This window comes from Chiloscyllium plagiosum, chromosome 5 (assembly GCF_004010195.1).
Source record: "Chiloscyllium plagiosum isolate BGI_BamShark_2017 chromosome 5, ASM401019v2, whole genome shotgun sequence".
In the NCBI taxonomy this organism is placed as follows: domain Eukaryota; kingdom Metazoa; phylum Chordata; class Chondrichthyes; order Orectolobiformes; family Hemiscylliidae; genus Chiloscyllium; species Chiloscyllium plagiosum.
The window spans coordinates 84,157,721-84,182,913 of record NC_057714.1 but is presented as its reverse complement, the minus strand read 5'-3'; the positions used below and the strand labels follow the sequence as shown (position 1 = coordinate 84,182,913).

The 25,193-nt window shown below is 40.9% G+C and overlaps 1 protein-coding gene across 9 annotated transcripts in view; it reads left to right on the top strand.

The window, feature by feature from the left end:
* Positions 1 to 25,193, top strand: part of mpp7a (membrane palmitoylated protein 7a) — a 429,268-nt gene that overhangs the window by 233,224 nt on the left and 170,851 nt on the right. The window contains exon 1 of one of the 9 annotated variants that reach the window (XM_043690510.1): positions 25,157 to 25,161. The exons of the other annotated variants lie outside the window; for them this stretch is intronic. The gene's annotated coding sequence lies outside the window, so the exon portion shown is untranslated. Of the gene's footprint in view, positions 1 to 25,156; positions 25,162 to 25,193 lie in introns of those variants that run through there. 9 annotated transcript variants of the gene reach the window in all.

Sequence of the window (25,193 nt, the reverse complement as noted above, 5' to 3'; positions counted from 1 at the left end):
CCTGGTGGCGGTTGGAGGGGCGGGGCTCAAGGGCAGAGGAGCGGGAAGTGGAGGAGATGCGGTGGAGGGCATCGTCGACTACGTCTGGCGGGAAATTGCGGTCCTTGAAGAAGGAGGCCATCCGAGGATAGAAATGTTACTAAAGCATTGAGTATTTTAGGCTTCATTAATACAAGACATCGAATACAATACCCAAGAGGCCAAACAGTCTCCTCAGCACTGTCACAATTCTGTGATTAAATTATTAATTTTGGTTTGAGTTCAGAGCAGAGAATTCAGACTTCTGTTGAGAGATATTGAGTAGAATTCAATAATTATTAGAATTTCTCTCTGAGCAGGTTTTAATTCCTTTCCTCGCAGGTTTTAGCTGAATCACAAGAGAGTAATCACTGTAGCAATGTAGCACTATAGTGTTGTCTTCAGTTTGCAATGTTTCCAAACCAGCTGAGTTTGGGACCGAAATCTCAAGGTTGCTGGAATTGGAAAAAGAAATGGGCTGTGTGAATTTGAAAAGTTTGTGCTATCAGACTTGAAGAGGAATTATAAAATTGCCTCTGCAGTTCAAAAAAGAGAAACTGCAAGGAGTAAGTCAAGAGTTGAGATAGGATTATAACTTCTGCCAACCTGTGTTTCTCTAAGTAGATAATGTTGGGAAATAAGTCAAAATTTTATTTTAATGTTTCTATCAAGTTCATTCTGACTGAAATATATAGTTTGTTTTGTTTTCTTTCTTTTGTATAATAAACTTGTTAATGAACATATAAATATATTTCTACAATCAACTACCAACTTAGCTAACAGAATTTTTAAAAATCTATCAAACCAGGTTTACTTCTAGGATCTAACTTGTCCTGTAGTACCATCCGCCATATTTATGACACTTCTGTATTGAAACAGGAACATTGATGTAACTGGGAGATAGTTGGAAAAGGGCTGGCATTTTTATAAATGTTTAAGAGAAGAACTTCCCATCAATGCAGGGTCCTCAGTGGCTGTTTGAGACACACCCTCTGTCCTTTACCCCTTAAAGTGAAAAATATAACTGCTAAAGGTTTTTTTAAAAATCGTGCAATTTAAAGGAAGCATCTTCTAAGTTCAGAAGTTCTTCATTTGAAGAGATTTGTTTCCTTTCTCTCTCTCTCTCTGTCTCTCTCTCTCTCTCTCTCTCTCTCTCTCTATCGTTTTGCTTTCAATTTTCTTGACGCAGCCATGCTGTTGGTCCTCCAATCCCTGCTTCTCTCCTCTTGCCTTTGCTGCTATTCCAATCATAGATCCTGTTTCAGGAGAGGCAGCAAGTGTGGGACAGAGGGAACTTGAGATTGGAGCAGCTCCCCCCAGATTCTGTTTCTTCCATGCTTGCGACCTCTCTAATCAAACTCTACATGCTTGTAAGAAGATGCAATCGCTTCCACATCTAATTGGTCAGCTCTGGACCATGGGTGGAGCCATATTATAAAGTAATATTGCACAAAGATGACATTTTTTGAGATTTTAGCTTCACCTTGATTTTTCCCTGGCTACTTGTGATTTTTCATGGATGAACTCACTTGATGCCCCTGGTATTTTCAACTCTGATAGGTACTGTATAAATAGTGAACTGTTAGTTAATTCTGCTATTGATTTTGCTGTTGGGGTAAAGGAAAATTAGAAGTGAAATAGTATGATAGTGAGTTTTTCATGAAAACCAATCTGAAAGCCCGGAAACAAAAGGTGGTAGAGTTACCCTGTGACAATTTCATAAATAAAACAAAGCTTAGTTTTGTTGTTTTTTTTGCACAGGATTAGGCAGGGTCATGATTTCAAACTCTGGACAGGATTGTAGAAGCCTATTTGTGCAGCTTAGATGGAGTGTTTCACTTTTTAAATCCCTTAGAAGTGCTGCTTATCATAATGCAATATGAGATCACAAGGTAAACTGGGAAGAGTTGGCTTAGGTAAACTGGGAAGAGTTGGCTTATATGTTTGAGTTTTGTCTTTCTGCTGGTGAGTTAATGACGTTGGTGGAAATATTTGAATAGGTCTGTGGTCCAAATTCCTTTTCTTAGTTGATGGAAGATGTGTCATGGCAGTAGAAAGAAAAATCATCTCAATTTTATGCAAAACTGAGTCACATTTTCATAATTATTTTACCAAATTCCTCTGCATCTTATGTAACATTGTCCAGAACACACAACTAAAACATTATTTTCACTTGGGTTTCCTAGAATATTTATTCCTTTTTATTATCATATTTAACATATGCTCTATAGAAGAAAAGACATGGTAGGTATAAATTGACAAAGCTACACCAAAAAAGCAGCCATGTATCTAATGCAGCAGAGGAAATTCCATTTCATGCCATTTTAATAATAAAACTAAATGTATAATTTAGTTTTCTTTCATATATTTAAGTGCATTGTTTGGTTTTAGTTAGTTAATATAAAGCTTAGGCTTACAATGGCAGGGGACCTCAGACCCGTGGCATGCGCCTCTTGCTTGATGTGGGAGCGCAGGGACGTGTTTGATGTTCCTGACTCTTACACTTGCGAGAAGTGTGTCCAGCTGCAGCTGTTGTTTGACACATGGCTGCTCTGGACCTGCGGATGGACTCACTGTGGAGCATCCGCGATGCTGAGGAGGTCGTGGATAGCACGTTCAGTGAACTGGTCACACCGCAGGTTAGGATTGCTGAGGGAGACGGTGAATGGGTGACCAAAAGATAGAAAAAGAGTAGGATGGCAGTGCAGGTGTCCCCTGTGGCCATCTCCCTCCTAAACAGGTATACCATTTTGGATACTGTTGGGGAAGATGACTCACGAGGGGAGGGCAGCAGTTGCCAAGATCTTGGCACCGTGGTGGGCACTGCTGTTCAAAAGGACAGGGAAAAAAACTCACAAGACCACAGTTATTGGGGATTCTATTAAAGGGGTGTCGATACGCGGTTCTGTGGCTGAAAACGGGACTCCTGGATGGTATGTTGCCTCCCAGGTGCTCGGGTCAGGGATGTCACTGATTGGCTACAGAGCATTCTGAAAGGGGAAGGTTAACAGCCAGTTGTCTTGGTGCATATAGACACCAATGATATAGTAAAAAACACGATGAAGTCCTGAAAGCAGAATTCAGGGAGCTGGGAGAGAAGTTAAAAAGGAGGACCTCAAAGGTAGTGATCTCGGGAGTACTACCGGTGCCACGTTTTAACCAGCATAGAATGAAAGAATAGGCAACATGAACACATGGCTTGAGGGATGGTGTAAGAAGGAGGGGTACAGATTTGTTGGACATTGGGGCCAGTTCTGGGGGAGGTGGACCTATTACAAATTGGACAGTCTACATCTGAACCAGACTGGAACTAATGTCCTTGGGGAATTTTTGCTACTGCTGTTGGGGAGGTTTTAAAGTAATGTGGCAGGGGACTGGGAACCAGAAGAGAAGACAAGTGGACCGTGAGGTGGAAACTGGAGACTGTAAGAATCATGAAGATAGCATTAATAAAGGGAAGAGTAGGCAGAGAGCAGATAAATGCAAAACAACTGGTGGCCTGAAGTGCATATACTTTAATTCAAGGAGTATAGTGGGTCAGGCAGATGAAGTTGGGGCTTGGATTGGTGCCTGGGAGTATAACGTTCTTGCAATCTCAGAGACTTTGTTGAATGAAGGGCATGATTGGCAACTAAATGCTCCAGGATATAGATGTTTCAGACAGCACAGGGAGGGAAGTAAAAGTGGCGGGGGAGGAGTTGCCCTGCTGGTCAGTGATGATATCACGGCTATGCTAAAGGAGGACACTATGAAGGCCTTGAGTAGTGAGGCATTATGGGTGGAGCTGAGAAATAATAAGGGTGCAGTTACATTGTTGGGCTGTATTACAGGCCTCCCAACAGTGAGAGTGAGGTAGAAGAACAAATAGGCAAACAGATTATGGAAAGATGTAGAGGCAACAGTGTGGTGGTGATGGAAGATTTTAATTTTCCCAACATTGACTGGGATACGCTTAGTGTCAGAGGTCTGGTTGGGGCAGAATTTGTAAGAAGTGTCCAGGAGAGTTTTCTCGAGCAGTGTGTCAATAATCCGACGAGGGAAGGGGCCATATTGGCCCTGGTGTTTGGGAATGAGCCAGTCCAGGTAGTAGAAGTTGCGGTGGGGATTTCTTTGGGAACAGTGAACCACAATTCTATAAGTTTTAGAATACACCGAGACAAAGATGAGAGTGGTCCTAAGAGAAGCATACTAAACTGGGCCAAGGCCAATCATATCAAATTTAGGCAGGAGCTGGGAAATGTGGATTGGACACCGTTATTTGAAGCAATATGTGGGAGGCTTTCAAAGATAGATTAAAGATAGGCATATCCCGTTGAAAGCAAAGGATTGGAAAGGCAAGATTATGATCCATGGATGACAGGAGAAATCATATGACTTGGCAAGAGGGAACGGGAAGTGTACATAAGGTCCAGGCAGCTAAGAACAGAATGGGCCCTGGAGGAATATCGGAAGAGTAGGACCAGTCTTAAACAAGGAATCAAATGAGCTAAAAGGGGTCATGAAATAGCTTTAGCGAGCAGAATTAAGGGGAATCCCAAAGCCTTTTATTCTTATATAAGAAGCAAGCAGGTAACTAAAGAAAGAGTTGGTCCTCTAAAGGATAATGAAAGAAGGCTGTGTGTCGAACCTGAGAGAATGGGTGAAATTCTGAATGATTACTTTGCATCAGTGTTCACTGAGGAGAGGGACATGATGAATGTTGAGATTAGGGATATAAGTTTGATTACTTTGGATCACATTGACATAAGCAGGGAAGATATGTTGGGTAGGCTAGAGGTTATTAAGGTGAACAAATCCCCAGGACCGGATGGGATCTATCCCAGGTTGCTGAGGGAGGCAAGTGAGGAAATAGCAAGGCCCTGACAGATATCTTTGTAGCATCGTTAACGGAGGACTTGGAGGTTTTCTCATGTTGTTCCCTTGTACAAGAAGGGTAGTGGAGATATTCTGGGTAACTACAGACCAATGAGCCTGACGTCAGTCATGGGGAAGTTGCTGGAGAAGGTACTGAGGGATAAAATCTATTTATATTTGGAAAAGAATGGGCATATAGCGATAGGCAACATGGTTTTGTGCGGGGGAGATTGTGCCTTACCAACTTAATAGAGTTCTTTGAGGAAGTGACCAAGTTGATAGATGAAGAAAGGGCTGTTGATGTCATATACATGGACTTTAGTAAGGTGTTTGATAAGGTTCCAATGGTAAACTAATGGTGAAAGTGAAGTCACATGGTGTACAGGGTGTTCTAGCTAGGTGGATGAAGAACTGGTTGAGTAACAGGAGACAGAGTAGTAGTTGAAGGCAGTTTCTCCAAATGGAGAGAGGTGACCAGTGGTGTCCCACAGGGATGAGTTCTGGGACCACTATTGTTTGTGACATACATAAATGATCTGGAAGAGGGCACTGTTGGGTATGATCAGTAAGTTTGCAGATGACACAAGGATAGGTAGAGTAGCAGAAAGCATAGAGGACTGTCAAGAATGCAGGAGAGTACAGATAGACTGGAGAGTTGGGCGGAGAAGTGGCAGATGGAGTTCAGTCCAGGCAAATGTGAGGTGATGCATTTTGGGAAGTCTAATTCTAGAGTCAACTATATTGTAAACGGAAGAGCCTTGGGAAAAGTTGATGAGCAGAGAGATCTTGGAGTTCAGGTCCATTGTACCCTGAAGGTTGCCGCACAGGTGGATAGAATAGTCAAGAAGACATCTGGTATGCTTGCCTTCATCGGAGGGGGTATTGAGTATAAGAACTGGCAGGTCATATTAAAATTGTACGTGACATTGGTTCGGCCACATTTACAATTCTGGTCGCCACGTTACCAAAAAGATGTGGACGCTTTGGAGAGGATTCTCTTTGTTATTATTCATACTGTTTGAAACCTCTAAGTTGAGATACTTGTGTTGCTTTTAAAACCTGTTCCTTTCTGTGACTTGCTGACAACTGGCAGTAAATGTTGCATCTGTGATATTTTGCTATTTGAAATCCTTGCCAAAGCTTTTATGCAGGAATCTAAAATGATCTGCATCTTGTGATGATTGTCAACAGTGAGGCTTCAAGAGCTGACATGAACAAGTCAACTTTACATGCTGTTAAATGTAACATCTTAAAGTTGACTTGAAAGTTTTCAGCTTCTAAGCTGTGTCACAATCTATTGATTGTAGCTTTGACCATTGAAATGTTTTTTGCAGTGATACTACCAAGTTGCAGGATTGGTCATTATTAATTGCTCCACAATCAGCCCGGTTCATGTGGATGCACTTATAGAACAGGAACTACTTGTTGCTTGTATGTAAATTAACAATAATTCTTGGGTTTCTACAATCTATTCCCGTTAATGTTATGATTGTATTTACCCACTTAGAACCCCATGACATGATTTATAACTGCTGAGTACTAAAACCTGAGTGACTGAGAGTCCACTACAAACAAGGTATGATTTATAACATATAGGTTCTCAAAGTATGTTTAATTCTTGCCTTGCAAGAAGTAACTCAAATAATGTGTTAACAAAATTCTGCTGTTTTACAAAATCCAGACTGTGTACTTCCGTCGCTTCATCCTCCCTCCTTTCTCTCAACCATGATGTCATTTTTCATCATGATGTAATGTTAGTGCCATATTTAATGGACATTTGTCTTGATGTGAAAGCTATTCAAGTCTTCTGTAGGAAACAAAATAAAAGTCAGAACTTTATTCACTTTTGAGAGTAAAGTTTGAAAAAACTTAGTTCACATTCTATTTTGTGCAACTGTGGACTATGTGTATACCACCGCTTTATTCTGCTTTATTTACCCTTGGGTCACATTTTCGTGTGGTTTCCCTAATTTCATTTTAACTTGTCAATTTTTTGTTATTCCTGCTGTCTTTTATATTCGGTCCAATCTTTTGACCAGTTAACTCTCTGTGCACCATGAGATGCTTTTTCTTTTAAATTTACTTTATTCGTTCATGCAATGTGGGTATCGCTGGCTCAGCCATATTGTCTATTCTTTAGTTGCCCCTAAAAAGGAAATCATGAACTACCTCCTTAATCCACTGCAGTCCATTTGCTGTAGGTAGACCCACAATGCTGTTAGGTAGGAGTTCCAGAATTTGAACCAGTGACAGTGAGAGCATTTCCAAGTCGGGATGGTAGATGGCTTGGACAGGAATTTATACGTGATTTTGCTCTCCTTGATTTTCAAGATTGCAGTGGTTGTGGGTTTGCAAGGTGCTATCTCAGGATCTTTGTGAATTTTTGTAGTACATCTTGTAAATGATACACATTGCCACTAACTGAATGTCAGTGGTGGAGGGAATGGATGCTGGTAGTTGTCATATCAGTCAAGTGGGTTGCTTTGACCTGGTTGGTGTCAAGCTGCTTGACTGTTGTTGGAGCTGCACCAATCTGGGTTGATGCGGCATATTCCATCGCAATCCTGGCTTGTGCCTTGTAGATGATGGACAGGCTTTGGGGAGTCAGGAGGTGAGTAACTTCCTGCTCATGTCACCAAAGTGCAGTTCATTTGATTAGTGCAGTTCATTTTCTGAATCAAGATTAGAGTGGTGCTGGAAGGGTGGTCCTGATGAAGGGCTTTTGCTCAAAACGTCGATTTTCCTGCTCGGATGCTGCCTGACCTGCTGTGCTTTTCCAGCACCACCCTAATCTTGACTCTGATCTCTAGCATCTGCAGTCCTCACTTTCGCCCAGTTCATTTTCTGGTCAATGGTAACCCCAGGATGTTGACAGTGGGGATTCACCTCAATTCACTTCCCAGGAAGTGCATTCTAGACGCTCATCACCGCTTGAGTGAGAAAAATGTTTTCTCAAATCCCCTCCACATTTCCTGTCTTACACTTTAAAATTATGCCCCTCGTTATTGACCCATCAACTGAAGGGAGCAGTTGCTTTCTAGCCACCCTGTCCATTCCACTCGTGATCGTATTCACCTGAATCTGGCCCCCTCTCAGCCTTCTCTGCTCTAAAGAAAACAATCTGAGTTACCTCGCCTCTCTGCATAGCTCAACTGCTCCATCCCAGGCAACAGTGCATCTCCTCTGCATGTCCTTCATATGGTGTGGTGACTAGAACGGTGCATGCAACTGCAGCTGTGCCCTAACAAAAGTTTTGTACAGCTCCAACGTAACCTTCCTGTTCTTATAATCTACACCGGCATTCTGTATGTTACCTTATCTACCCATTAACCTGTCCTGCTGCTGCCTTTAAACTCGAAGAAGGAAACATTAAGGCAGTAATTTCAAACTAAGTCATGGCAGGGCGTCTCAGCTAGAAAGTGCATTCTATGAAATGTGGGTAGTTGGACACTTTCATTCTCCATGGTGACTATGTGTGCAGGTGGTATTTCCCCTGAAGCTATTTGAAACATGTGTTTTGTATCTGAAGCAGCATCTGGAGTTACTGTGGAGCATTTACATGGCTGATATTTTCATGGTAACAAGCATGTCCAGGCAAGAGAGGGACTGGGTGACCACCAAGCAGGCTAAAAGCACTCTGCATGTAGCATCTGCAGTCATAGAAGTGCAGGAGTCCTCTTGTCCAGCTTCCCTACTAACAAATTTTCAATTTTGGCTATTGCTAGGGGTGCTCAGCGGGATGCAGTGAGATTCAAGTCTGTGGTATGCAGACGGCTCAGCTGCGTGGAGATGTACAAGAAAAAGTGGAGGAGCAATAGTGAAAGTGGACTGTCTTGTAAGGGGAATGGGTGTGCGTTTCTGCAGCAACACATCTGACACCAGGGTAGTATCTTTACTCCCTGGTTCCACAGTCAAGTATGTCGTTGAACAGCTGCACAACATGTTGGAGGGGAGGTCATATTCAGTCATGGGTCATATTCAATATTGGTACCGAAGACTCAGACAAAAATGGTAATGAGATTATACAAGGAGAATATAGGGATTGAGGAAATAAACTAAGAAGCAGGATCTCAAAGTTAATAACAAGATTACAATCAGTGCAGTGTGCTGGTGAGATTATGAATAGACCAGATAGAGTCATAGTCACAGAGTCATACAGCATGGACACAGACCCTGCAGTCCCACCAGTCCATGCTGACCACAATCCCAAACTAAACTAGTCCCGCCTGCCTGAGCTTGGCCCATTTTCCTCTGAACATTTATTAAATGCTGTTAAGATCCCAGTTGATGTAATTACTTGACAAATCAGTTCTCAAACTGAAATCTGGCTTGGCAGCTCATATTTTCTATGTTTTTGGTTTTATTGAGGTGATTGCTCACTGAAATATAAGTATGTAATCTTCCAGAGGTTTTTCTCACAATGAAATAAAGATAAAATAGAACACATCAAAATATTTAGAACAAACTCAAGTTTAAAGATTTCAAAACATGTTAAAATACAATCTCATCAATCCCAAAAGCATTCCTCTACAGTACTAACATCAGAGAGAATTCCCTTTTCTTTCACATCTATAGGGCTTAATTTAACTGTGGCTTTAATTCCGTGTCTTGAGAATTTTATGACCCCATACTTGAGCTTTCATTAAACTACTCTTATGTTTTCTCAGCTTCAAGTAACTCCTGGCTGTAACTGAATGCTTATTGTCCGAAGTTCTCAAACTACATTGCTTATCCTTAACTGAGCTATTTTGTACCAGTTGCAAATCATCTCCTTTGTCAGGAGCAACTATTTTACACATCCAGTTTTAGCCAAGATTTCTGCAAACCTGCCAAATTGAAACCCAAATGCTTTTTTCAAGCTATAGGTATTTCCCCTAATCAAAAGAAAAACAAATTTCCAGCACCTTGTAAACCTGAAAGCCTAATGCCTTGCACTATTTACTCTCATAATGAAAACAAAACCCAATTACTCACCAAGAACATTCTCTTTCTGTGTATTTAAAATAAATCACCATGGCGACAGAAATACTTACAAATTAATCATTAAACTCGCATACACATGGACAAAACCTTACATGCCACTTGCTCAAATCCAATTCCAATTGATAAAATAAATAATATTAATATACTGAAAAAATATATTGGCTTGTGGAATCACAGAATTTTTGCAGCCAATCATGTCTGCGCTGCTCTTTGAGCATTTTAACTATTGCTAGTCTCTTGCCTTTTCCTTGTGTCTCAACACAAATTTGGAATTTGAATAAATAGCTAATGCCCTCTTGAATTCCTCAATTGACACTATTTCACCCCACTTCAAGGCAATGCTTTTCAGACACATGCCTTTTATTACCCTTTGGAAGAAGATGAAAGCATTAGAGGCAATGTGGAAAAGAATGATTTGAGTAATTGAAAACCTCAGATTTATAGAAAAATTCAAGAAGTACACTGTAATTCTTAGTGATGAGAATTTTTGGAGGAGATTTGATAGAGATGTTAAAAATCATGAAGGGATTATTTAGATGGGAAGAAACTGTTCTCATTTATGCAAGAATCAAGAACTGAGGGCTAAGATTTAAGTTAGTTGGCTGAAGAAGCATGAGACCAGAAGTTATGGGAGCAGAATTAGGCTATTCACCCCATTGAATTCTATCATTCAATTGTCACTGATATGTTTTTCAACCTCATTCTCCTGTCTTCTCCTTGTAACCCTTGATCCCCTTACCAATCAAGAACCGATCTATCTCTGTCTTAAATACGCTTAATGACTTGACCTTCACAGACTCATCTCGGTTCTGAAGATTCTAGTGCATGTAGATGTTAAAAGGAGTTGGTTCTACATGTTCTGAAATACAGTAAAATAGACAAGTTCCCTAGACCTGATAAGATCTATCCCAGAATACCGAGGAAGGTGAAGGAGGAAATTGCTGGGCCATTGTATGAGATATTTGCATCTTCTTTAGTCAAAGGCGAGGTCCAGAGCATTGGAGAATGGCCAATGTTATTCCTTTTTTTAAGAAGGGGAACACAGCTAATCTGGGAAATTACAGGCCTGTGAGCCTGACATCAGTGGTAGGGAAATTATTGGAGAAGATTCTTGGAGGCAGGATTTACTCACATTTGGAAAAATATGGGCTTAATAGCAATAGGCAGCATGGCTTTGTGTGGAGAAGGTTGTGTCTTTCAAACTTGGAGTTTTTTGAGGAAGTGACGAAGATGATTTATGAGGACAGAGTGGTGGATGTTTAACGAGGCCTTTGACAAGAACCTTGAAGTCAGGGTACCACAGAAGGTAGGATCTGCAGTGAGCTGGTAAGATGGTTATAGAACTGGCTTAGTCATAGAAAACAGAGAGTAGTAGTTGAAGGATGCTTTTCTGACTGGAGATCTGTAACCAGTGGTGTTCTGCAGGGATCAGTGCTGGGACCTCTGTTATTTGTGATATGTGTAAATGATTTGGAGGAGAATGTAAATAGTCTGATTAGTAAATGTGCAGACATCGCAAAGATGGGGGAGCTGCAAATAATGAAAAACAAAGTTGACATAGGTAAAGACTTTTTCACAAAGCAGGTTGTTTGGATCTGGCATGACTGCCTGGTAAAATCAAGGATCATATGAAGCTTTCAAAAGGAATTGATTATTAGGTGTAAAAGAAAAACTTGCTCAGCTGTCGGAAAAAGATAAGTGTTTTCATTCAGAGGGCTAGCAGACATATCACGGGCTGAATAGCCTCTTGTGCTACATGCATTCTATTGTTCTCTGACTCAAAATAATTTTTTAGCACCTTCAAATATCTTCACATCTTTCATCCTTTCTGGTGTGCTTTCCAGTTTTGGACAGAATACTCCAGTTGAGGCCAAGTCAGTGTTTTACAAAGTTTGGTCATAACTTTGCTGCTTTTGTACTCTCTTCCTCTGTTTACAAAACCCAGGTTCCTACATTTCTTATTAACTGCTTTTTCTATCTGTCCTGCCACTATCAGTAATTTGTGTGCATAGGCCTCCATATCCTTGCTGTTAACACACTTTTAGAATACTACATGCAGTGCTAGTCACCCTTTATAGAGGAAGCGTGTTGTGAAACTTGAAAGGATGCAGAAAAGATTTACAAGAAAGTTGCCGGGATTGAAGGGTTTAAGCTATAGGGAGAGGCTGAATAGGCTGAGGCTATTTTCCCTGGAGCATCAGAGGCTGAGGGGTGACCTTGTAGAGGTTTATAAAATAATGGGCGGAATGAATAGGGTGAATAGCTAAGGTCTTTTTCCTAGCATGGCAGAGTCCAGAACTAGAGGGCACAGGTTTAAGGTAAGAGGAGAAAGATTTAAAAGGACCTGAGAGGTAACTTCATGCAGAGGGTGGTGCGTGTATGGAACAAGCTGCCAGAGGGAGTGGTGGAGGCAGGTATAGGAATGGGGAAGGGTTTAGATGGACACGGGCCAAATGTTGGCAAATAGAGCTATGTCAAATTGGGATGTAAAGTTAGCACGGACGAGTTGGACTGAAGGATCTGTTTGTGTGCTGTACAAGTCTATGACTCACTTTAGAATTTTAATCTTCATTTTACATTCCCTTTCTTTATTCTCTACCTAAATGGACCACTTCACATTGTTCTGCATTTGCCATGTGTCTTCCCATTCGAGAAGCCTATTTTAAATTTTATCACTATTCTTACAGTTCAGAATGCTTTCAAATTTTGTTCGATTTTGCTAATTTTGAAATTGTATCCTATGTATATTGAACAAAATAACTTGGTAGCACTTTAGTTGGTTTTATTTCAGGTGCTGTGAAGTTCAATCTGTAATATAAATGGCAGAACAGTTGAAATTAAATTGAGTGTTGAAAATCCATAGTTGATCTTCTTTTTCAATCATACAGTTTGTCCACACAATCTGAGAAAGCAGAGAACTTCACATTGACAGGGTTTTATTTCTTTGAAATCAAGATATCAAACTGCTAGAAATGTACTTGTCTGTTAACATTACTCATAAGTTTTCTTATTGTCCTAAAAGTGATTGGTTATGAGTGGTGGTGATCAAATCTAATTGTATAAAATGAAGCATTGCTGGAAAATAGCAGCAGAAGACAGTCACAAATCTATGAGCTGCTTGGAAGTATCTTTGCGTTGCAGGGTCTCCGAAGTCATAGAGTCATAGAGATGGATAGCACAGAAACAGAGCCTTCCGTTCAACCTGTCTGCGATGACCAGATATCCCAAATCAATCTAGTCCATTTTGCCAGCACTTGGCCCATATTCCTCTAAACCCTTTCTATTCATCGAGCCATCCAGATGCCTTTTAAATGTTGTAGTTGTATCAACCTCTACCACTTTGTCTGGCAGCTCATTCTATACACGCATCACCCTTTGCATAAAAAGGCTGCTCCATCGGTCTCTTTCAAATCTTTCTCCTCTCACCCGAAACCTATGCCCTCTAGTTCTGGACTCCCCCCACCTCAGGGAAAATACCTTATCTATTTATCTGATCCATGCCTGTCAGGATTTTATAAACCTCTATAAAGTCACCCCTAAGTTTTTTTTTAAATTGGCTGCCTGACTATCTGCACATGAGAAGGTGAAGTTAGAACAACAAGTGTGTCAGCGGTTCCAAAATGTGTTTCTTTTCGCTCCACTTCAGGTACAATTGTACAGTCAGAACAGCTGTATTTTTGCCTGAAATAAACTGGACACTAATAATACTTACCGCTGCAAAGGTGCAGCACTCCATTCCCTCCACACCAGTCCCTGTTTCACTACCAAACCTGCCAACAAAGACGGACTGTGGTAGTCTGGAGGACGGACCTCTAAGTCGCAGACACTAAAAGCCAACTCTTCTGTACCAGTTTATTCCACCCCCTTGACCACTGCCCCATCATGACCCATCAGATCATAATTACCCATATGGTCCATGACCTCATTGTCTCCAATGATCAGCCCTCCGCTACCTCTCATAGTCCTCCAGCCCTACACCATCTGGTTCTACCTGCTCCCTGAGATCCACAAACCCAACTACTCCAGCTGACCCATTGTCTCTGCATCAACCCACTGAACTTATTTCTTCCTAACTCAACTCCATTCTCTTCCCCTTCATCCAGGCTCTTCCCAACTATATCCTGGACATTAGCCAAGTTCTCCACCTCTTCAGAAGCTTCCAGTCCCCCGGCTCCCAGCGTTTCATCTTCATTATGAATTTGCAGACTTTATAAACATCCATACCCCACAATGATAACCTGGAGGTCCTCAGTTTCCCCCTCTTCAACAAGACCATCCAGTCCCCCTCCACCAGTACCCTCCTCCGCTTCGCAGACCGGGTCCTCACCCTCAATAACGTTTCCTTCAACTATTTTCTCTGAATCCAGGGAGCCGCCATGGGCCCTAACTATGCCTGCCTCTTTGTCGGCTACGAGAAAGTGAGGACTGAAGATGCTGGAGATCAGAGCTGAAAAATGTGTTGCTGGAAAAGCGCAGCAGGTCAGGCAGTATCCAAGGAGCAGGAGAATCAATGTTTGGGCTACATCAAACAGTCCCTCTTCAGTACCTACACAGGCAGTGTGCCCCAACTCTTTCGCCATTGCATCAATGATTGCATCAGTGCTGCATCCTGCACCCAGGCTGAACTGTAGCAGTTCATTGACTTCGCCACAAACCTCCACCCTGCCCTTAGATTCTCCTGATCTACCTTGGACATCTCCCTCCCCTTTCTTGACTTCTCCATTTCCAACTCCAGTGACAGTTTACAGACTGACATTTTCGGGAAACCCACAGACTCCCGTAACTACCTGGACGACACCTCTTCCTACTTCATATCCTGCAAAAACTCTATCCCGTTTTCCCAACTTATTTAGTCAACCACTTCCTCCCTGCCTGACAGGTAGTTACTTATAAAGGGCGTGCAGTAGCTGTTCCTTGAATAAATGCTACCTTTCAATTGTGCCCATCCCCTGCAGTTTCATGAAGGTTGTGTTTCATAATCTCCGCTTACCTTTCATTGATTGTTTGTAACCTGACATGATGTTGCAAATTAAAATGCCTCAATTTTGACTCCCATTATGGCCAGTGATTTCTGATGTTGGTTGAAGGTATGATTGACTTTCTGCTTTTTCAAACCAAGAGCTTCAGAGGCACCCAGTGCTATATTATTCGAGGCTTTGTGTCAAGTTAGATTGAAGACATTATCCTGACAGAAACTTGTATTAAATTCATTATTTTGCATTTGAGGAATGGAACTGTCATGATAAATTAAAATTCAAAATGTATTTTTTACCTCTAAGCTTCATAAAAGCAGAACAAAATGTAATCGTAATTTAAAACACGCCCACTCATGATAATTGACATTGTGACATGATGTTCACCAGTTTCTAAAGTGACCTTGTTTTCACCAAGTTTAGAATCCCGACAGAATCATAGAATCCCAGCAGTATGGAAACAGGCCCTTCTGCCCATGAAGTCCACACCGATCCTTTGAAGAGTAACCCACCCAGACCCATTCCCCCACTACTCTACATTTACCCCTGACTAATGCACTTAACCTACACATCCCTGAACACTTCAGGCAATTTAGCATGGCCAATTCACCTAACCTGCACATCTTTGGATTGTGAGAGGAAACTGGAACACCTGGAGAAACCCACACAGACACTGGAAGAATGTGCAAACTCCACACAGACAGTCACCCGAGGCAGGAATCGAACCCAGGTCCCTGCACTGTGAGGCAGCAGTGCTAACTACTGAGCCACCATGCTGTCATTTTTCCTATTTTTATTTGTACTTGGAATAATGTTTAACTGAGAAAAGTCATTTTCATTAGTAAGATCTGTTATTTTGTTTCTAAATAGCACAGAAAGATAATTGGTAGAATGCATTTCAATATGGCACAGTGAGGGCCACTCACTCCATTGGGACATTTTAAACACATTCTATTGGAGAACCTGAATTTTGTTCCTAACAGCAAAGGTTTTATGAATCTTTGGAACTTAGCCAATTACTAACAACTGGGTTTTGTCAAACACTCTTTATAAGTGCATTCTTAAGGGAGCAATAGTCGATTTATCCTTGTGATTTTTTTAAGCTAAAACTCATTTTATTCTTGATCAAATTTGATTCTTTACTTTCCTCTTTTCTGTATCTTGTCCTCTGTTCTTGCTTTTCCTGTGGTGACTCATGGTGGATTATTGTTTTTAGATACTAAAAGCTTCTCATTGATTCTTACAAATGATTATTTGGGTACAATTTGGTGAAACCTATTCATTCAAGAATCTCAATTGTGGCGAATGCTGTCCTCCCTTAATATCTCTGTGACACAGTGGTAGTGTCCCTACCCCTGGACCGAGAGGCCCAGGTTCAAGCCTCACCCTTTCCAGCGGTGTGTAGTAACATCTCTGAACAGGTTGATTAAAAAAAAAAGAAATTTTAAAAATATCTCATTTAATTTTTCCATATGCCTTCAAATCCATACCTATTAAATTCACTTTCCAGATTGTTGTTTTGACCGAGGTCTGCTAACTCCTCATAAAACCAGTAGTTGAAACTAGAACGTTTCTCGTGCCATTGGACCAGTTTCATCTAAGCTGTATCCACCTCTTTGTGCAGGAAAGATGTTTTAAAAGAAAGCACTGCTTCATTCTGTGTGGCAGAGGAATTATTATCTTTAGAGGTTTAGGTCACAGAAACATTTTCTAAATCTCAGGTTGACTGGCTCAGTATTCTACATGTAGTGCATTATAGTTCATCTAAAATTGTACAAAAAATGAAAACTTTTGGTATTCCTTGTTGGAGTGAATTCTGACATAAATCCTCGACAGTTGAGTTAGGAAGATGTATTTTCTGTGGAAAACAAACATAAATGTTGATATCCATTTCAGATTTGTTCGAACAGACAGTCAGAAGACAGTCTAACATTGAGGTTGAGACTCTTCATTGCTTCATAGAAGTATTGAGATATATCATGCAACCTTTGTTTTGTATCATTGCTGATAATTTGTTTGCACCGAGAAACTAAGAGGAATTCCATATTGTTCTTCAAGTAGAACCATCTGATCTTTTGCATTCTATAAGGTAGGCTTTCGTTTTCTGCTTCCTCCGAAAGAGGGAACCTCGAACATCCCACAGAAAGGTACCACCATGTTAACTTTGATTATGTGCTTATGTCTGAGTAGTGTATGAATTCACTGATTTTCTGATAGTAGAGAATCTTGTGATTAAGCTTTGGTAACAAAGTGGAATATCTTCTCATTAAGATTTGAGTTGGATGAGGGATTTAAGTTTTCAAGGGCATGATACAAGATTTTAAGGTTTTGATAAATGAACAATGGTTCACTCAAAAAAAAGAAAATAAATGAAGCAATGCAAATTATAAGAAGTCATGACTTGTTTCTTAAACAATAATTTATTCTTCGAGAGTAATTATTTTCCTATCTGCTTCCCTTGTATACTATGTATCAACTTAGATTGAATACTTATAGGGAGCTGGCTCACCTAGTTACTCAAAAGTATAAAGCGGGAGGAGAAGAATGGAGAAAACAAGATCTGGAGCAATGGGATAAAATGCATGGGCCAAATTCACTTCCGAGGTTAACTAACTTTCATTTTGGCTGAAATTCTGCTGTCTCTGGATGCATTTTGAAAGTTCTCTGTTTGAATTAGTTCAGTTATCCATTCTGCAGGTCAAGTGAGAAGAAATTGATTCGATTGGAAAAGCATTCAAATCACTGAGATAATTTCATTTGTGCTACGGTGTGTGGAGTGTAATGTAGTCTAATATTCTAATTGCAACGACTTTCAATCAGCTTGTAAAACTGATTATGTTGCAGCTGATTGGAAATTTCTAGATTTCATGCAGATAAACAAGCATTGATTCTCTGGATTTTCCAGATGTGGCAAAGTTTAGAAATTGGACCTCACAAAGAAAGACTTGTTCGGAAATATGTGAAATTGTTCTTGTAGTATCTGTTGTGAGTAATCATGTATTAACATTATCTTGCCTTAATATCTTACTCTGATGTGTCAGTAATGTGGCTGATTGAAATGTCTTAGTGGTGTTTCACCTAATCCATTCATCTGGTTGGGGGTGGAGGGTACTATTCATCCAGTTTTTAACTGTTATGATTTTTGTCTGTTGACCTTCATTCTGAACACCTCAGCACTCTGTATTGTACACTTTCATGTTCACTCTGATGTATCCTTTTATAGCTTATACTGTATTCCTACGACTGCAGAGTGGCTTATGTGCTTTAATTAAGAAAGACTATAAAGAAAAACCTGGGAACTGTACACTGGTGAGTTTGATGCAAGTGAAGGGTAGATCTTTGGAGAGGATTCTGAGAGACAGGATTTATATGCATTTGGAGAGGCAGGGACTGATTAGGAGTAGTATGGCTTTGCGAATAGAAAATCGTGTCTTACAAGCTTGATTCAGTTTTTTGAGGACGTGACCAGGAAGATAAATGAGAAAAGAGTGGTAGATGTTGCCTATGTGGACTTTAGCAAGACTTTCAACAAGGTTCTGGATGGTAGACTGATGACTGAAATTGGATCACATGGGATCCAGGGAGAGATTGCCAATTGGATACAAAATTTCCTTGACAGTAGGAGACACAGGTTGATGTTGAGGGTTGTTTTTTGGAGTAGGTGCCTGTGACTAACAATGATCTTCAGGGATTGGTGCTGGGTCCACTGTTTGTCATTTTATACAAACAATTTTGTTGAGAATATTGGAAGCATGGTTAGTAAGTTTACGAATGACACCAACATTGGTGGCATAGTGGACAGTGAAGAAAGTTATCTAAGACTACAAAAGGGTTTTGTTCAGCTTGGCCAATGGGCTAAGGAGTGGCAGATGGAGTTTAGATAATGTGAGGTGTTGCATTTTGGTACAGGGAATGAGGTCAGGACTTACACAGTTAATAGTAGGGCCCTATGGAGTGTAGTCGAACAGAAAGACCGAGAGATTCAGATACATAGCTACTTGAAAGTGGTGTCACAGGTAGAGAGGGTGGTGAAGTAGGCACATGGCACGCTTGTCTTCAGTGGTCAGAGCATTGAGTATAGGAGTTGGGAAGTTCTGTTGTAGCTGTCCAAAGTGGTGAAGCCACTTTTGGAGTATTGTGTGCAGATCTAGTCACCCTGCTTTAGGAAGGATATTATTAAATTGGAAATGGTGCAGAAAAGATTTCTAAAGATGTTACTGGGGCTAGAGAGTTTGAGTTATAAGGAGAGAATGGATAGGCTCTGACCTTTTTCACTGGAGCATAGGAGGTTGAGGGATGACCTTATAGAGATTTATAAAATCATGAGGAATAGACATGAGGTGAATAGCAAAGGTCTTTCCCAAGGCTAAAGGAATTCCAAACTAGAGGGCATAGGTTGAAGGTGAGAGAACTTTCAAAGAGCTATAAACCTGCAGTCAAAGGTCTCTTTGTTCAGCACCACTCCCCAGGACCTTACCGTTAAGTGTATAAGTCCTGCTAAGATTAGTTTTCCAAACATGCAACACCTTGCATTTATCTAAATTAAACTCCATCTGCCACTCTTCAGCCCATTGGCCCCTCTGATCAAGATCCCATTGTTATCTGAGGTGACCTTCTTCGCTGTCCACTACCCCTCCAATTTTGGTGTCATCTGCAAACTTACTAACTATACCTCTAATGTTCACATCCAAATCATTTACATAAATGACGAAAAGTAATGACCCAGCACCGATCCTTGTGGCACTCCACTGGTCACAGGCCTCCAGTCTGAAAAACAACCCTCCGCCACCACCCTCTGTCTTCTACCTTTGAGCCATCTTCTATCCAGATGGCTAGTTCTCCCTGTATTCCATGAGATCTAACCTTGCCCTCTTTGGTCTTCTTTCTTACTTCTTCAAAAAACTCAATCAAGTTTATGAGACATGCCATGTTGTCTATCCCTAATCAGTCCTTGCCTTTCCAAATACATGTACATCCTGTCCCTCAGGATTCCCTCCAACTACTTGGCCACCACGGACATCAGGTTCACTGGTCTATAATTCCCTGGCTTGTCCTTAACACCTTTCTTAAGCAGTGGTACTATGTTAGCCAACCTCCAGTCTTTCGGCACTTCACCTATGATTATCAATGATACAAATATCTCCGCAAGGTACCCAGCAAACACTTCCCAAGTTTCCCACAGAGTTGTAGGGTACGCCTGATCAGGTCCTGGGGATTTATCCACTTTGATGTGTTTCAAGAAATCCAGCACTTCCTCATCTGTAAAATGGACATTTTTCAAGATGTCACCATCTATTTCCCTAGATTTTATATCTTCCATGTCCTCCTCCACAGTAGCCACTGATGCAAAATACTCATTTAGTATCTCCCCGATCTCCTACAGTTCCACACAAAGGCCGCCTTGCTGATCTTTGAGGGGCCCAATCTCACCCTAGTTACCCTTTTGTCCTTAATGTATTTGTAAAAACCCTTTAGATTCTCCTTCCTATTTGCCAAAGCTATCTCATGTCCCCTTTTTGCCCTCCTGATTTCCCTCTTAAGTATACTCCTACTGCCTTTATACTCTTTTAAGGATTCATTCAAACTATCCTGTCTATACCTGACATGTGCTTCCTTCTTTTTCTTAACCAAACCCTCAATTTCTTTAGTCAACCAGCATTATGTACACCCACCAGCCTTTCACCCTAACAGAAATATACTTTCTCTGGACTCTCGTTATCTCATTTTGTTTAAAGCTTCCCATCTTCTCGCCATCCCTGCGAACATCTGCCCCCAATCAGCTTCTGAAAGTTTTGCCTAATGCTGTCAAAATTAGCTTTCCTCCAGTTTAGAACTTCAACTTTTAGATCTGGTCTATCCTTTTCCATCACTATTTTGAAACTAGTAGAATTATGGTTACTGGCCCCAAAGTCACCTGCCCTGTCTTATTTCCGAAGAGTAGGTCAGGTTTTGCACCTTCTGTAGTAGGTACACCCACATGTTGAATCAGAAAGCTTTCTTGTGTATGCTTAACAAATTCTTCTCCATCTAAACCCTTAACACGATGGCAATTCCAGTCTATGTTTGGAAAGTTAAAATCCCCTACCATAACCACCTACTATTCGTACAGATAAATGAGATCTCCTTACAAGTTTGTTTCTCAGTTTCCCTCTGACTATTAGGTGGTCTCTAATACAATCCCAATGAGGTGATCATCCCTTTCTTATTTCTCAGTTCAACCCAAATAACTTCCCTGGATGTATTTCCGGGAAAATCCTCCCTCAGCACAGCGGTAATGCTATCCTTTATCAAAAACACCACCCCCCCTCCTCTCTCGCCTCCCTTTCTGTCCTTCCTGTATCATTTGTATCCTGGAACATGAAGCTGCCAGTCCTGTCCGTCCCTGAGCCATGTTTCCGTAATTGCTATGATATCCCAGTCCCATGTTCCTAACCATGCCCTGAGTTCATCTGGCTTTCCTGTTAGCCTCTTGCATTCAAATAAATGCAGTTTAAGTTATCAGTCCTACCTTGTTCTCCGCTTTGTCCCTGCCGGCCCTGACTGTTTGACTCGCTCCTTTTCTCAACTGTACCAATCTCAAATTGATCTCTTTCCTCACACTCTACTAAATGCCAATTTTGCTTCTTTTGATCTACAGACCCAGAAAATAGCATTTAGTATCTTATTCCTCTACAAAACACTGCTCCAGGCTAACTTAATACTTATGGCTTATATTTTCAAGTTTAATCAAGAAACATATCTCAATAAAACATATAATCAAGAAAGAACCCACTCTACTCCCTACTGCAGACTTTCTGTAAAGCCACACTTAAAAATATTCACTTTTCAGTTTCTGTGCTGTGACCTCTCTCAGACAGGTTCCAAGATTAGTTGTGAATTTCACTGTTTGTTAATTTTCCCAGACGGACTCCAATGACCAGCAATACATGAATTCAAACAGCAAAGGCAGTAACTGTGCAGGTTCACTGCTCTGTCAGTTGGGAGTATGGGTCTCTCGCTCGCTCGCTGTCTCTCTCTCTCTCTCTCTCGATCGCTCGCTGTGTCTCTCTCTCTCTCTCGATCGCTCGCTCGCTCGCTCGCGCTCTCCCCTGTACTGACCTCACCATGTGCTGCCTTTATCTGATCCTCTCCCTTTTAAAAGTGCTGTTATTTTGACTTTTTTTTTCCTCCAAAGTTCCAAAACAATGCAACAGCAATTAAAATAGTCATTGTTCTCCTGAGATTTGAGGAAATCACATTCAACACCTAAAATATCTTAAAAAAAGAGCAGCCTGTTCCAGCCAGGAATTTTTCATGACTCCATCTTTATTTACCCAGAATCCTTTTTCTTAATGGCTGTAATGCAGTTCCAACCTCATTAGTTTAAATGGTGCAGCTATTGCGTGATTTTCTTATAACGTGAAATCTCATGACAACAGAACTATTGTATTTCATTCGAGGCAGTCCGGAGTCGCTAGGATGTTCCCAGGTATGGATTGATTAATCTTTGCTCAGAAGACGAACAGTTTGGGACTGTACTTATTAAAATTCAGAAGAATGAGTGGTGATCTCATTGAAACTTAAAGTACTCTTAATGCTCTTGACAGGGCAAATGCTGAGAAGATCTTATCCCTCATCGGTGAGTCTTGAGTAGAGGACATTATCTCAGAATGAAGGGGCACCAATTTCAGACTGAGATCAGAAGGAATTTCTTCTCTATGGGGTTGAGAGTCTTTGGAACTCCTTGCCACAGAGAGCTGAGAGGTCAGAATCCTTGTGTACACTTAAGGGTTATGTGGAAAGGGCAAGAAAGTGGAAGGGAGGAATGTTGGATCAACCATGATCCTATTGAGTAGTAGAACTGAATCGAGGGGCTGAACAGTCAACTCCTGTTCCTATTCTTTATGGTCTTATGGTAGTGAATTCCCTCAATTGATCCTGTACCCATTAAAATTTCAGGCAGCGCATTCTAGATCCTAACCACTCATTGTGTTCCAACCTATTTTCCGACGTTGTTTTTCTTTTGTCAGTTACCTTCAATCTGAACCTTCTGATTTTTTGAACTTTCCACAGATGGGAACAGTTTCTTTCAAGGTATTTTATTCAAACTACTCCATGATTTTTTTAATGCTTGTATCAGACCTACTGTTCTCCAAAAAAATCAGTCGCAGTTTCTCCAATCCTTGGAACCATTGTCATGAACATATCTACATCCCCTCCTGAGCTATCATATTCTGCCTTCAACTTGGTGCTCAGAACGGTATGCAACACTTCATTTGAAACCCAACCAGTGTTTTGACACTCACCTGAGTATTATCTTCCATTCTGGGTTAAACTAACAATGTGAAATCAGGCCCCTACATATTTATGGCCCGAGGCTCTTTGCCTTGAGCCAAAAAAAAGAAAGAAAGAAAAGAACTTCCATCTGCATCGCATCTTTCATGACTTTGGTCTCCCATAGTGATTTCCAGCCAACCAAGGATCTTTTGAAGTGGAGCCACTGTTGTGACGCAGTTTCCACAAATGACAATGTGATAAGTGGAGAGATAATATGCTTTTGTTGATGTTGGTTGAGGAGTGTGTATTAACTAGGACACTGGGGTGAAATCCAGTTCTTCAGACTAATGCCATGGAATTATTTGCATTCATATGAGAGGGCAGTTGGGGGCTCGGTTTAACAGCTTATCCAAAAGATAACTATCTTTCTGTTTCCAAATTTAAGTCAAGTTCTCTTATCACAAATGAAATTTTAAATTGCTTCCAAAAATTGTACCACAGAGAACCTCAGGAGGAAAAGCTGTCGGGCATTAAAACAAAGTTTGTCTTTTAATTTTCTTTAAACATGTTTTGTTTAGAATTTATGACGAGGAGGAGTTGAAGAAAAGGTTTTTGATCAGTTGGAGGCATGAAATACTAAGTTGAAGCTCTTACCATTAATCTTTAAAACAACAACAATTTGTAACGACTACCTATGTGCAGTAAAATGCTTAAATCTGGGAGTTGCTGTCCAACTTGCCTTGCTCCTTCAGAAGCTGTCAGACAAAGATATCACACTGGGGCAAGTCATCCCATTCAAAAATGTGCAACATTTAATAAACTGACCAGTAAACATTAGGGCTTGACTCATCCAGTGTAAGTGCATTTCCATGGTGTGATGTCTCACTTAACTGCCAAAAAGTGTCTCTGACAGACTGAAATTTAACTATGAGGAGAAAGTGAGGTCTGCAGATGCTGGAGATCAGAGCTGAAAATGTGTTGCTGGAAAAGCGCAGCAGGTCAGGCAGCATCCAGGGAACAGGAGAATCGACGTTTCGGGCATAAGCCCTTCTTCAGGAACATCGATTCTCCTGTTCCCTGGATGCTGCCTGACCTGCGCTTTTCCAGCAACACATTTTCAGCTGAAATTTAACTATGTCAATTGTGAACACTCTTCAGTTTAGATTTTAATTTCTGCTGGCGATTTAAAAAGTACAAAAAATGTACTATACCTTTGTTTTATCTTTTTCTTATCCTTTTAATCCAATCTTCTCTCTCTCTCCTCATTTTGCTTTCTATACCTAATTTGAATTGAATTGAACATTATAACTGACATTTCCAGGTTCAGATTCTGAATACTTAATCAATAATTTTTCACTTTAATTGGTAATGGAGAATCACATTTGTTTGCATTATTCACAAACATTCCAAATACTCTGCATCATTTGCTTAGTGGCTGACAAAAATCCCATTAAAAAATTCATGTTCTACACTCACAGAGCTAGCTAAGCCAGGGAACTATAGGCAGGTGAGCCTGACCTCGGTGGTGGGCAAGTTGATGGAGGGAATCCTGAGGGACAGAATGTACATGTATTTGGAAAGGCAAGGACTGATTCGGGATAGTCAACATGGCTTTGTGTGTGGGAAATCATGTCTCACAAACTTGATTGAGATTTTTGAAGAAGTAACAAAAAATATTGATGAGGGCAAAGCAGTAGATGTGATCTATATGGACTTCAGTAAGGCGTTCGACAAGGTTCCCCATGGGAGACTGATTAGCAAGGTTAGATCTCACGGAATACAGAGAGAACTAGCTACTTGGATACGGAACTGGCTCAAAGGTAGAAGAGAGGGTGGTGATGGAGGGTTGTTTTTCAGACTGGAGGCCTGTGACCAGTCGAGTGCCACAAGGATCGGTGCTGGGCCCTCCATTTTCTGTCATTTACATAAATGGTTTGGATGCGAGCATAAGAGGTACAGCTAGCAAGTTTGCAGATGACACCAAAATTGGAGATGTAGTGGACAGCGAAGAGGGTTACCTCAGATTACAACAGGATCTGGACCAGATGGGCCAATGGGCTGAGAAGTGGCAGATGAAGTTTAATTCAGATAAATGCGAGGTGCTGCATT